The sequence below is a fragment of the Athene cunicularia genome, assembly GCF_003259725.1.
Source record: "Athene cunicularia isolate RWA chromosome 10 unlocalized genomic scaffold, athCun1 chr10_part1, whole genome shotgun sequence".
Lineage (NCBI taxonomy): Eukaryota > Metazoa > Chordata > Aves > Strigiformes > Strigidae > Athene > Athene cunicularia.
The window spans coordinates 2,908,986-2,921,493 of NW_020799112.1; the positions used below are offsets into that span (position 1 = coordinate 2,908,986).

General features: G+C 38.5%; 1 protein-coding gene across 2 annotated transcripts in view; it reads right to left on the reverse strand.

The window, feature by feature from the left end:
* Positions 1 to 10,437, reverse strand: part of HMG20A (high mobility group 20A) — a 43,981-nt gene extending 33,544 nt beyond the window's left edge. For both annotated transcript variants that reach the window (XM_026856289.1, XM_026856290.1), the window contains exon 1: positions 10,317 to 10,437. The gene's annotated coding sequence lies outside the window, so the exon portion shown is untranslated. The remainder of the gene's footprint in view (positions 1 to 10,316) is intronic.
* Positions 10,438 to 12,508: the final 2,071 nt, after the last annotated feature.

Here is a 12,508-nt window from a genome sequence, read left to right on the forward strand (position 1 = left end):
GGTAGACTGTCTGCCTCAAAGCTTCTGGTCAAACAGAAGTAAACCAGCAAACACCCTCACTGCTTTTTTGTGTGTGTTAGGAAGGCTACCAACAGCTGAAGAAACAAGCACCGTTTATCCTCAGGACAGACAGTGATGAATAGAAGACAGGACATAAAAGCAGCTGAAAAAATTCCTTACAATGGCCACAGGAATAGAAGAGCATCAGACAACACCTCTCCCAGTCCTGACAAACCTTGAGGGGCAGAAGACAATTCTTGTCTCTACTGCCAGAACAAAGACGGTACATTTTCACTTTATTCATCTATTAAACTACAGAAATCCATCGAGAACAACCTTAGCATGGAATTCAGGATCTTCTCTCCAATTACTGAACCTACAGCTGGACTTCCAATCTTAGACTGTTCCTACACAAGGATTCCCTCACCCTCTGTATTAAGCTCAAATTTACTCTCAATGCTGAATACAACAAGCAGTATTTACTCCAATTCAAACCATTTCAACAAATTGTAAAAAACAAATGCAAGTTGTCGTTTCAGAGGAGTTGTGTTAAGCTCACTACATAGAACCCAACTTTCAGTGATTTCAAGTAGATTTAATTCAGTAGCAGGTTTAAGTAGGTTTTTTTCTTCAAATGAAAAGCTTTGCTCGGGGCTGCTGTTCTTGCCACTCCACTAATTAGTCCACTTGTTCAATCTATTCTGTCCTTCAAGTGGAGCAGGCAACATAATGAATTGCATACACTTTCACAAGATTATAGGGCCAGAAAACCAAGGGACCAAGAAGATACTGTAACATTAAGCTCTTCATTGGGTATAAGCAAAAGATAAGTTCTCATTTCTAGACTTAGAGAGGATGTACTATTATTTGCTTGACAATAGGGGTTTAAATCTGAAAAGAAATGGAGTGTCTACTATACCAAAAATTGAAGAGACAGTTTGTGCCAAAGTTAGATTAAGGTTCAAAAGTAACACTCATGCCATTAGTAGCATGCAACCATCTTCAGAGATCTGCAAGCCCTACCTGAATAACCGAGTATTTCCTCCTTACTACAAGCATGGCAGTTCAGACTTAAGAGTGACTGCTGCCACGAGTGAGGATGGGAGCTATTATGTTTGAAGGTAGGTCTACCTGCATGAGAATGTTCACAAAAATCAGATGCAGAGACAAGTGAAAGTTTCTGGAGAACTCACTGGAAGAAAGAACTCAGGGAATATTCAGGTCTCTTGATTCCTTCAAGAATCAGCTGCTTGACCATACTGTAACCTCAAAGTGGTTATTTAATTCTAAAATGCATGCTAGAGACATGTTAGCTTCAGTTAGTGAATGCAGAGACATCACTTACAGAGACAAATTAATTTTTACAATGAGACCTGGCACCTGATGACTTAATTTCTCACTGGCTTTAATAATTAGATCTTACAAACCTCTCTGTATCCTCTCATCAATACAATTTATTTCAACTCCATTACCTTCTTCTCACATGGGCAGCATCTCCTTATGGATTTCAAGAAGCCTCCCATAGTCTCTGAATTTCTCAACAGCAGTTACAAATCATGGTTTGTCACTATGGTATAACACTTGCAACCCCTCCTCTATGTTCAACATCCAAAAAGCAACTGATTTTTCAACTGTTTCACTGAGTTCTCATTTCTTCTCTATTTCTTCAAATAAATTGCCATTCTAATTCCTTGTCAGCTTTTGCTGATGTACTGTCTAGCTTCTTTGGGGTGATTACTTTGCCTTTCATTTATCTTTTAAGCACTAAATTATTTAACAGTAGAAAATCACAGCAAATGCCAGGTAACTTGTCTCTCTGATCTGCAAAAAACTCCAACTGCTCAATTTCTGTATTTTTAATTGCAATGGTATACAAATACATCCACAGTAGTGATATGCTAGCAAGCAAGTTCAGAAGCAGACATGCTTACAAGTCTCAAAAACGGAGGTATGACAGATACATTTCCTATTATAAACTGACAACTCATGTGAGGAAAATTTATCTGTGTACAACAGACTAGTGTACCTTTTCCATGATAACTTTCAGTTAATATATTACTGCAAGGCTGCATTATCACAATCCTGCCTCTTCACTTACCCCGAGTCTTCTATTGGTCAGTCACTGATCCACATTCACACAAGCTGGAAGGAAAAAACCCAACCTATATATAAACTATAGACCAGTAAGTTGCTACCTTTACATAGCATTATTTAAAGGTTGCCATAAAGCCAATTATAGACATTTATCTGACAAACATTACTGACCTCAGACTTGAGAATAAACAATTATGCATCAATAAAGAAAAAATGTTTCTCTAAACATAATTCCCAGAAGTCTGTAATATAAAGACACTGAGATTAAAAAAAAAAAACCAAAACAAAAAACTCGAGCTTTTAAGTTTCTAGCCTTTACTATGCATTTGAAATCTCCTTTCTTCCCACTCTTCCTCACTATAAAAATTTGAACCCTTTGTGTGTGTTTATCTGTATATCAGTACTTACAATACTCTGCCACGAAACAGCAATGAAAAAACATAAACTTTAGGAACATGCTGGAAAGCTTCTTGTAATCTGTTACTTCCTGCATGCTTTGCAAACCCTTCTGATAAATGTCTTTTCTGTAATTCACTTGGGAAATACTTTGTTGAAATGGCATTGGAACAAAAATGTATGTTTTTACAACTGGCAATAAAATTATGCAAGTAACTTACCTAAAAAACCCCCAAACATTTAAAGCATTTTCCTATAGAGAAAATGCAAGTAAGCCATATATAATGGAGTTCACATTTTCTCATGCTTGTAATGAATTTTAATATTGTCTTAAACCTTACAAAAACTTAACAGAAAAAGTTTCTCAAGTAAGGAAAATATCTTTGATACTAGGATGATTTTCATATCACTGCGCACTCAAAACAGTTCACAAAGTGAATTGCAGTTATTAATTCTAGTAATATGCAGTTATTAATTCTATAGCTTTTTATTTCCAAATGTAAACAGATGAATAATCAAACCAAATCTTATGTCAAGACAAAACCCATTTTGATTAGTCTAATAAAAATACTTGCAAGATTTTTGTACTTTCAAGAAAGTTTCCTGGGCTAAAACTAAAAAAGCTCATTTCCTGTCCGTATAGCTGTAGTATACCCACATACACAGGCTAGAGGGGATGATTGTGATCACCCAGACTGACCCATTTTAGCGCTGGCCACCTAACCTTTGTTAAAAAATGAAACACAAAGGGCAATTCAAATCTACATAATGGTTACCCAGTCTTGTTATAAAGATTGACGGAAGAGAAGCATCACTGCATCAGCTATCCCACATGGTAGTTATGCACACAGTAAATTTGCACAACTTTCTATTGTAGCAGTCACTTAGATTCTTGTTACATTTTCACAGGCTAGACCCTCTAAGCTAAGAACCTGTATCAACAAATTCTGATTAAGTTGTTATTTGATAAATGTATCCTTTCAAGAAGTTAAAACAAATACAGCACCTGCATTCATTTTTAGAACCGAAAATATGCCTTTAACTCATTTTCAGACTGATTTTTTCAGTGTGCTAGCAACCCCTTCTGAATTCCAAAAGTAGCTGTAGCAGCATCAGCTGCAGAAGACACAGATGACTATCTCACCGGTTAAGACTCCTCTGTTCTCATACCTAAGGCTTAGCCACTCAGAGCTTCACTAAATGCTCATGTTCACAGCTGGATTATCCAGTCACCTCCAAAACCTCTTCATGTCACTGCTTCCAAGGAGGCCTTTTCCAGCCCATACTTGTCCTGAGGTATACTAGTTTAAATGTGACCAAATATAAAATCTGGTTAGCTTGAGTACAGTCTCTAAAAACAAAAACCTAAACCAGGTTGGTTAATAAACCACAAGTACTGAAAAAGCAGTTGTCACATTACCTCTCCCCAAGTAACCAAGAAGTTTCAAATTGATATAATTTTGTTCAAAGACATAAAATTTTAGAAAGCAGGCTGAAACATGCACTATTTATGACTTTACATTGACATTTAAAAGGCCAGGGATCAAACTAATACAATTCAGACGGTTTTCTTCTGCCTTTTTCCTATACTCAGAGCTTAAAAACATACGATTTATGCTTCCACATTTCCATTAAGTGTTTGGTGTTAGTGAACAGTTTACAGAATCCTGATAATGTCACACAATGATTTATACATTACTGTCAACTGGTGAAGCAGAACGGGAAACTGGCAAAATACTGGTGGCATAAATTTAGCATTAGACAGATATAATTTTCCACCCTCTTTCTCAAGCTTTGCATATTTTGCTACAAGCTAAATCTAAGGATAGGTTACTAAGTAGCAGCTTGGTGCCGCAGAGAGGGGAAGGTCTTGCTCCCTTCCCCTTTCTCACCTGGTTATGGCACTCTCCACAGCTTACTGGACTCTCACAGAGCTGTTCAAACTCCCTAACTCTTCCCTTTGGGAGAATAACAGGGAAGAGGGGAATCTGGGTATCTTCCCACAGCTCAAACATGTAGCTGAACGGACTCAGAGGGCTCAAATAAATACCAGAGCTTATTAAAAAAAGAATGTGTATGGAAACTCCCACTTCCACGGGTGGTAAACCATCCTATTAAACTCCATGAGCCACACCAAATCACTGAAGATAACTTTTTTGACTCATTCTGCTAGCAGCCACTTGTAGTTGTCAGATGACATGGTCATCTGCTCTCAATGAAGATAAGCCAAGTGCTAGAAGATGAAGACAATAGCTCTCCACTGCCTAAGGCTATAGTTTTATGGCAGCCTAAGACTATTTAACTACTAACTACTCATATAGCATCATCTTCAGCCTGGCACCTCTTCACTGGACAAGTCAGTGTTTCAGCAGGCTAAAGAAACAGGATAGCTTAGTTCATTTATCAAAGTATCTTATGCCAGATTACAGGGTGAAATGACTGAGGAAAGGATCCAACAAGCACTGCAGCTGACACAAGAAAAAGGGATGCAAGTAGCACAGCAGAGTTAGTGACTTACATTTCTATCACCCTATAGCCTGAGATTCAGCTCTCACTAAAATTCTAGTGGTGTCAGAAATTAAGAACGTTTGAAACTATTCCAGTAACTGAGGGTCCCAAAAGAGTCAACACTGAGAGGAAGGATGATTACCAGGAAAAAATAGGATTATCTCAAGATGACTTGACATTTTCAGGTAGTTTGAGGGTTTTTCCCAGTCTAAACCTAAACATTTATTCTCCTGGTGAAAGCTGAGATTCTTTCTTGTAAGTCTGGAAACAGAACTTGAATTCCACAAATTCCGACTCATTTGTTCTAACAAAGGATACTTATTACACTGGCTTGTCATATCTTATATGAATTGCAGCAAATGCACTTTCTTATTGTAAACTCGGCAGAAGAGTAGTTGAAGTCTACTCTGCCATGCTTTCCACATATTGAAATAGTGAGGATTTAGTCAAATACTGGTTATCTCCATTTCATCAGTAGCATGAGCCACATGTGATGCCAGCTAAAGCATACTGCAAGTAAATTGCACCCCAAATCAAAACTCTGCTCCAGAAGACTTCAGCATGGTTACCTATGACAGTAACTGCCTAGATGTCAGGACTGAGAAAACCTGCTATGCCATGTTTTTTATGCAACTACACTGCTGACCAGGCACACATGAAGAATATCTTTTTCCCATGGTTACTATTCGATTTTGCATTCGCAAAGTTTAAACTCCAACAGAAACAATACATCTTCTAATGTTACACTGCCTCTGCTAAGTTTTCCAAATTTCTCCCAGTTTATCACTGCTTTGGTACTCTGTTTTGAATCACAAAACTCCAGCTCCTGTTTTAGAGTCTTCCTTTGTTGAGACAATCACAACCATTCAGATCCAAGCAGCAAGAACTAACATAAAACCCGCTCATTAGGAAATACATCCTGAAAGAGAAAGAAGAGCATTCTAATATGCCTCTGTAGTTCAGGACTTTTGGTGTCTGAAGATCTACTTGCTCATCTACTCTAGAAATCCTATAGAACTTGTGAGTAATGAGATATTCCAGCAGGATGCTTGTGTATTTGAAGATATGGTAGCTATAAATGGAATATCTTTATTCAATAAACCTTAAATTTTTTATCCTTTGGGTATCAGAAGATGTCTTTGTCAATGCACTGGGTAAGTGAAATACAAAGAAAATTATGCTTATTCTTAAAGCAAGCTGTAGATAAGTGGGACATGAGAGGAGCACTGTACCAAGGGAGAAAGTTTAGAAGGCCAGTAAAAAAAATGCAAACAAACCCTCAGAACTACAACATACACCAAGTTTTTTTTCTTACCTTTGGGTACCATTTATCCTGTACTGGGAACATTCCCCTCCGCCCCCCAGTCTTCTTGGCAGAAATGTGATGTTAGCAAACTCCAGATTTAAAAGTGTGAAAGAAGATTCACAGTTTACTGTTTTCAGTGCTTTGCTTGGTGTTGATCTGTTTTCTCTGTTGTACAGTCTCATACTATTACCAGAACTTGTTTTGCCACAGCTCTCCGCTGCTTTTCCAACTATGCAGACTGACACTTGCCATATATTGTCAGGCACACCATATTTTGAACACTAACTCCATTACATTAGAAATTCAACCTTCAGTTGATATGATTCAGCATAATTATGGCCCAAGAATCATGAGCCTGAGATTATTTCTTAGCCTGTTCTTACACAAGTGACAAAGACAGGCCATTCTTAAAAAAAAAAAGTTAATTTGCAATACTGATGTTTTGTCAATTACTATTTTTCAGCAAACAGTACTCCAAAGTAAGAAAACAGCACACCATCTTATGTTCAAGGCTTTGAAACAGCAACCAAGAGAATTCAAATAAAAACAAACTGTTTCTTTCTTAACAAGCACAAAAAAAAAAAATAAAAAAAATAAAAAAATCACAAAACACACTAATTCATGTTATTCCACTTACCTGAAATAAAAGGAACTACAGAATAGACACAGTTAAATCAGACCTGCTTTAACCACCATTTGGTTAAGACTGCTGAGAACCCATCCAACTAAAGCAAGCAACTGTACTGCAGGCTTACATACATAGATAGATCCCACCATAATAACACAAAATATTCCTTAGTCATCCATTAAGGTTGTTTTTCAAAAATCCCCAAATCTCTCTCATTCCCTGCAGTTGCTGTTACATCTACCACATCCAGGGGACAAACCAGGTAACAGTTGCACCATCTGAGTAGCTAGTTACCCAGGGCAGCTTAACTTATCATCACAGGGGATTGTCCTATTCCACAAACCACGCATCTGTTTCTCTTAAACCAGAGGTGGTGCACAGAAATGCAGCAAGCTGTTAAGGGGGCTAAAGTGGAAGCCCAGCAATGCTCCTTCCTGACAGTAACATCCCCTGACCTACTGCATAATCAGATAAGCATCGGGACAAAGAAAAGGAACATAACTGGCCTTTACAGCAACTGTTTACTATATCAGCATGGATCCAGAGCAGCTAAGGTCAAGTATCCCCTCCATTTCGTACATCATACAGTTTTATGTTATGGTTAAACCACAGGCCTTACCACCCCATCTTATTGCTCACAGTCTTCTTCACAACCAGTCACACTCGCCATCCTCACCCATACACTAGTTTTCATGCAAACTGTTTGGTTTTCAACTTGTCCAAGTCCTTGAACAAGTTTACCAGCTAGATAAAAAAGTTTTAATCTCAAACTCTTCCAAACAGCATTCATGTCTGGTTTTGGCAAACTAGCATCAGAGGACAACAGCAGTGAAGACTCATGGGCTCAAGCTCCTTCAGAATTACACCCCCAAGCAGAAATCACAAGTTCTATATACTACCACTTAAAGTCCTAGTAAATTCTATAGATTACAAATATTTTGAAGGGCAATTAATAATGCTTTGTTGAGAGTTTCTTTTGGCTGCAAACAATCCCTCAGACACCACTGTATAAAGCTATGAATTTATCTTTTCATATTTAAACACAACAATAAAACAAAAGCAGACTTTCCCCTGGTAATTCACTAAATTGCCAAGAAATCCTGTGTTCTGCACTAGTTAACGGAAGAAAAAAAAGGAAAAAGCATTCAGAAATAAATTCCATCAGTCTTAAGTCTCTTGATTTCAATTAATAACCGACATTTTCACTATCCTCATTCTCTTATGTGCTTCATACACGTTTATTACCAGTAACAAAACTTTATGCCACTCAGTCTTTTGACTAAAACAACTCTTCCCATCTTCATGCTATTGCAATTTTTTGAACTACAGGCTAAGGGTGTCAGCTGCTCACCTCATTACTTATTCCAACTATAATGCCCAAAAGACACATCCCAAAGTCTTAAGATTCAGTTTTACGTGGAGAAACAGTATGAGCAATCCAAGCTGTAAGAATTTCAGAAACAGTGAAGATTTATTTTGTTATTCATTGTATGTCATGTAAGATGTATGGTCCAAAAGACTGAAATCAGTCAGCCAAAGTCAGCTATTGCCCTAGTCTCCAGGAAAGAAGAGCAGGATCATTTGTTTCTATGATCAAAACTGTTAATAAGCCTCTTTGAAAACAACTTTGCACAGCTTCCATTTAACATATTTACTATTTAAAAGAATAATCTAGTCAGTAGTGTGCTTAATGTCATTTCTGAAAGACAAGTTTTCTTCAAAGTGCATCAGCATTTGAGAGAGTAAGGTCAATGAACAGGGAAGATTTCCTAATAAATTTAGAACTTGGAAGTATTCAGTTGTTCTACCACAATTGGGTTTGCTTCCCTGTAACACTGAATGAAGATTTCTCCCAGATAAACAGTAATTCAAAACTAGCTCTAGCTGCAGTTCACCAAAAGCTGTCTTTATCCAACTGTTATTAAGTAGCCCTTCAGAACGAGAATGTCAGTCTCAGGTTTATCCCTAATAGATAGGTATAAACAATGCCAAATATTCCTTCAATATAAATTAATCTTCTGTGGGATTAACTTGCATACAAAAAGCTTTAACAGATACATCCCAACAATCCCATTATGGAATAAATTATTACAAGACTAGTCTGTTTTAAATTGCTTACCATCTGACCAATCCCACTGGCAATAACACTGGCAGTGCATGTACAAGCCCAGATCCAGTTGTTTTGCCCTCAGAAGTCAGTGACCAGCATCAGACTACACAAGAGTAAGAACTAATGGCTGTCATCTCAACTAAGGGCTGCACTACTGACACCACTGGAGCAGGAACAAGCAGTTCTGTAGTCAGACAACAACACAACATGGCCAACACTGCAGATCTTGCCAATGGAGGCTGAGCTACATTACTAATAAAAGTTTCAGTTACCACTTGCACTGTATATTTCAAATAGACACCAACTAGCCTTAGCAGCTTTCATGAACAAATCCACTGGGGAAGATAAGAGTGGTTTCTGAAAACAAACTGTTCTTAGAAAATTCATACCTAGTGAATACCGAGTGTTGAAGTGTTTTTATTCACAACTCTTCATGTCTTAAAAAGAACTGAAGTTTAACAATTCCCATGAACGCAAGAAATATTCCCTCTTTCTTTCTAAGGGAAACCATCACAAAAAAGCTTAAAGGAATGCAGAAAGCAACCTAATTTGTGAAGCTCTCCAAAGCCAATCAAGTTATAGGCAGAAAGACTTAGGGTCTTTCCTAAGTATTAGGGTACACAAGCAACTAGCAAAAAGAACAAAGCCACCCTTTCTTCATTCACCTACTGCCCTTGAAATAGTACATGCATGTTCCCCTGAGCTACCCTTCTCTCTCACAGATCATTATCAGAAGACTATCCCCATTATTTTAAGTGCAGCCTTTTCACTTGAGCTCTAACAGTTTCTCACAGCACATGCCACAACACAAAAAAAACAGCACAGCTCTGTACCCACTTCAGTAACAGTGAGTGAGAGTACTTCAGTTTTTCAGCCACAGCCTGGAGAGGGCAGGAGGTACAATCAGAATTCAGAAACCTGTATCAGCTTGTGAAACATGCTCTAAATTTGCCTGCAACCTTTGTCCCAGTCAGTGGTAAACTTGAGAAAAATCTCATCCAAGAACTGGCCCTAAAACAAATCATGTTTAATCAAAGAGAAACACTTACTATAAAAGGCTGAGCTTGCTTTGGCAGGTGAGGAGATACACCTTGATAATCTGTCACACCTTGATACTAAGTGACCCTTTATTCAAATACATTGTGAACAGATGCACTAACAAAGAAAGCTTACAAAGTTCATTTGAACACATTAATTGACAGCTTTCTCAAATCCTGTGCTCTGATACCAAGAATAACTTTGTGATGCAGGTACAAAGCAAAAACACAGCTCACATGCACTGCTTTCATTCAGAAGTCTAGGAGCAGCAGGGAAATCAGCACGTCTCCTCAGTTCTCTGCGCAGTCTCTGACTATCACACGCAGAAAGCCTGGACTTGTTGAGGGAAGATGTCCTGCAAGAACAGAAGATGGGAGACAGTAAGAATCTCTCCCCTCTTGGTTGCTTTATTGCAAAGTACTAGAATTTGTTATAGTCATCTCCTAACAGTCAGATACACACAGAAGAGTTGAACCCTATTCTCAGGTGCTAAAGAAACACCAGTGTAAGAAACATGATTCTTTTCTCCCTTCGCCGAGCCACAAATGGTGAATCTGTCATGTTACCCTCTATGTACCGCATCATGAACAACCAAAGGAAAAAAATATTCAATTTGCAATAAAGACAGGGAGGTCAGCTCACACAATCTACACTTCTATTATGAAAACTTCTAGTATCCTATACAAAAGCTAACTTAAGAATTTTAAGACTCGTCAGAATACTCTGTTTTTGCCACCATTTCTAAGCCTTGATCTCCTTAGAATTAGTAATCCAACTTCTGTAAAAAGACATGCCAGGTTTCTAAGAACCGTAAAAAAATTTAATCAGTTTCCCTCAATTTCCTCTAAAGTGACTCTAAAGTTACAGTATTTGCCAGTGACTGGTATAGTTCTAGAAATGCTGAATATCTCATCCCTTCTAACAAGCATATAACATTAAGTGTGTGAGAAAAAAAAAAAAAAAAGAACCAAGCCAGCATTTCTCTAATACCTTCAAATACCAGATAGGTAGTGTCCCTACACATGTGGCCTGGGTTTAAAAAAATGCCAACAGGTCATGAAAAGAAATTCTTTGTTTTCAACAGCTGATTATGTTTTAAGAATGATCACTTCAGAATAACAGACATAAACGTGCTAGAGCATAGTTCCTCCAAATTATTGTGCCCAGATCTGTCACTACGTGGCCTTAGCCAAGCTTAGTCGACCTACACAACTTACTTTACACAGAAAAGAATTATGTTTTCAAACATCTAACAAGACTTTACCTGCTGAAAAAGGCATTAACGGTAAAGCAGTGAGAAAGCTTCCCCTGCAATGGCATTAGCACTGACATGACTCAGCTTCTATTTGCTCGGAACAGTCCTAACCAAATTCTGAAACTTAAGTGTCCTAGAACAGTGGTCTCTAAAGCAGGTTACACATGCAAGACAATCCACCGAGGTGTGGGAAGAAAACATTTTTTGCCATATAAATAATATTTTTAAAATGTTTATTTCATCTTTATCTTATCCTAATTTCCATTTTTTAGTATGGCTTATATCAGTACAGTAGTACCTGTACATCGTTGATAAATCAATAAATATACATATATTGTGGTGCATGGTAAAAAGGTTTTTTTACTGATAGGCACACACAACTAAAAAAAAAGGGAGGTCACTTTTCTAGAAAGCAGAAGCTCCCTTTCTCTGTGAACAGGATTTTCCTTTTTTCTAGTGAGTAAAAAATTTACATTTGTCTTGCTTTCCCTCAATTATCCTAGATGCCACTAAATTTACAACGGTACACCAATCTTACAAGATGTTTTTGGGGTTCCTGCTTTTGAATATCTCCAGCAGGCAGCTGCACATCTAGGAGACCCTAGCTCCCTTCAAAGGGTCCAACACCGTGACAATACTAAACAGCTTTACTTCGCTCCAGGAAGCGAGGGCCAGGCCGCTTTAACTCTAGTGCTGGTATTTCAGGGGACCTGAATGAATGGCGCCTCACAAGGCACGTGGCTCCAGTGTTTTCAATTCTAGGGCTGGGGCTTTTTCAGCAACCTTAACGATAAGAAACTAAAGTCCCTCAGGAAGAGACAACTGAATGTGAAAACTTCTTACTAGTGATAAATGACCTCCTCGACCTTAAGTGGATATAATGAAACAATAAATAAACAGAACTAAGGAGTCATCAAATACTATTCTCTCTTATCTCTTTGCAGAAACCGAGGGAAGGGATAAGGGTTATAAGGAAGAACACAGAAAGCCAAGTGCCTAGACCCTCACCCAGCTCTTCCCCCTCACCCAAGGCGAGCTCTGGCGCTTCCCCTCAGCCCCCCTCACCAGCGGGCCACAGCAAACAGGCAGCCGGCCGGCAAGCGCGGGGCGGGCGGGAGGCCGGCAGCGAAGCCCGCCAGGCCTGGCCGCCGGGAAGGCCGGCCCCAGGCCGCT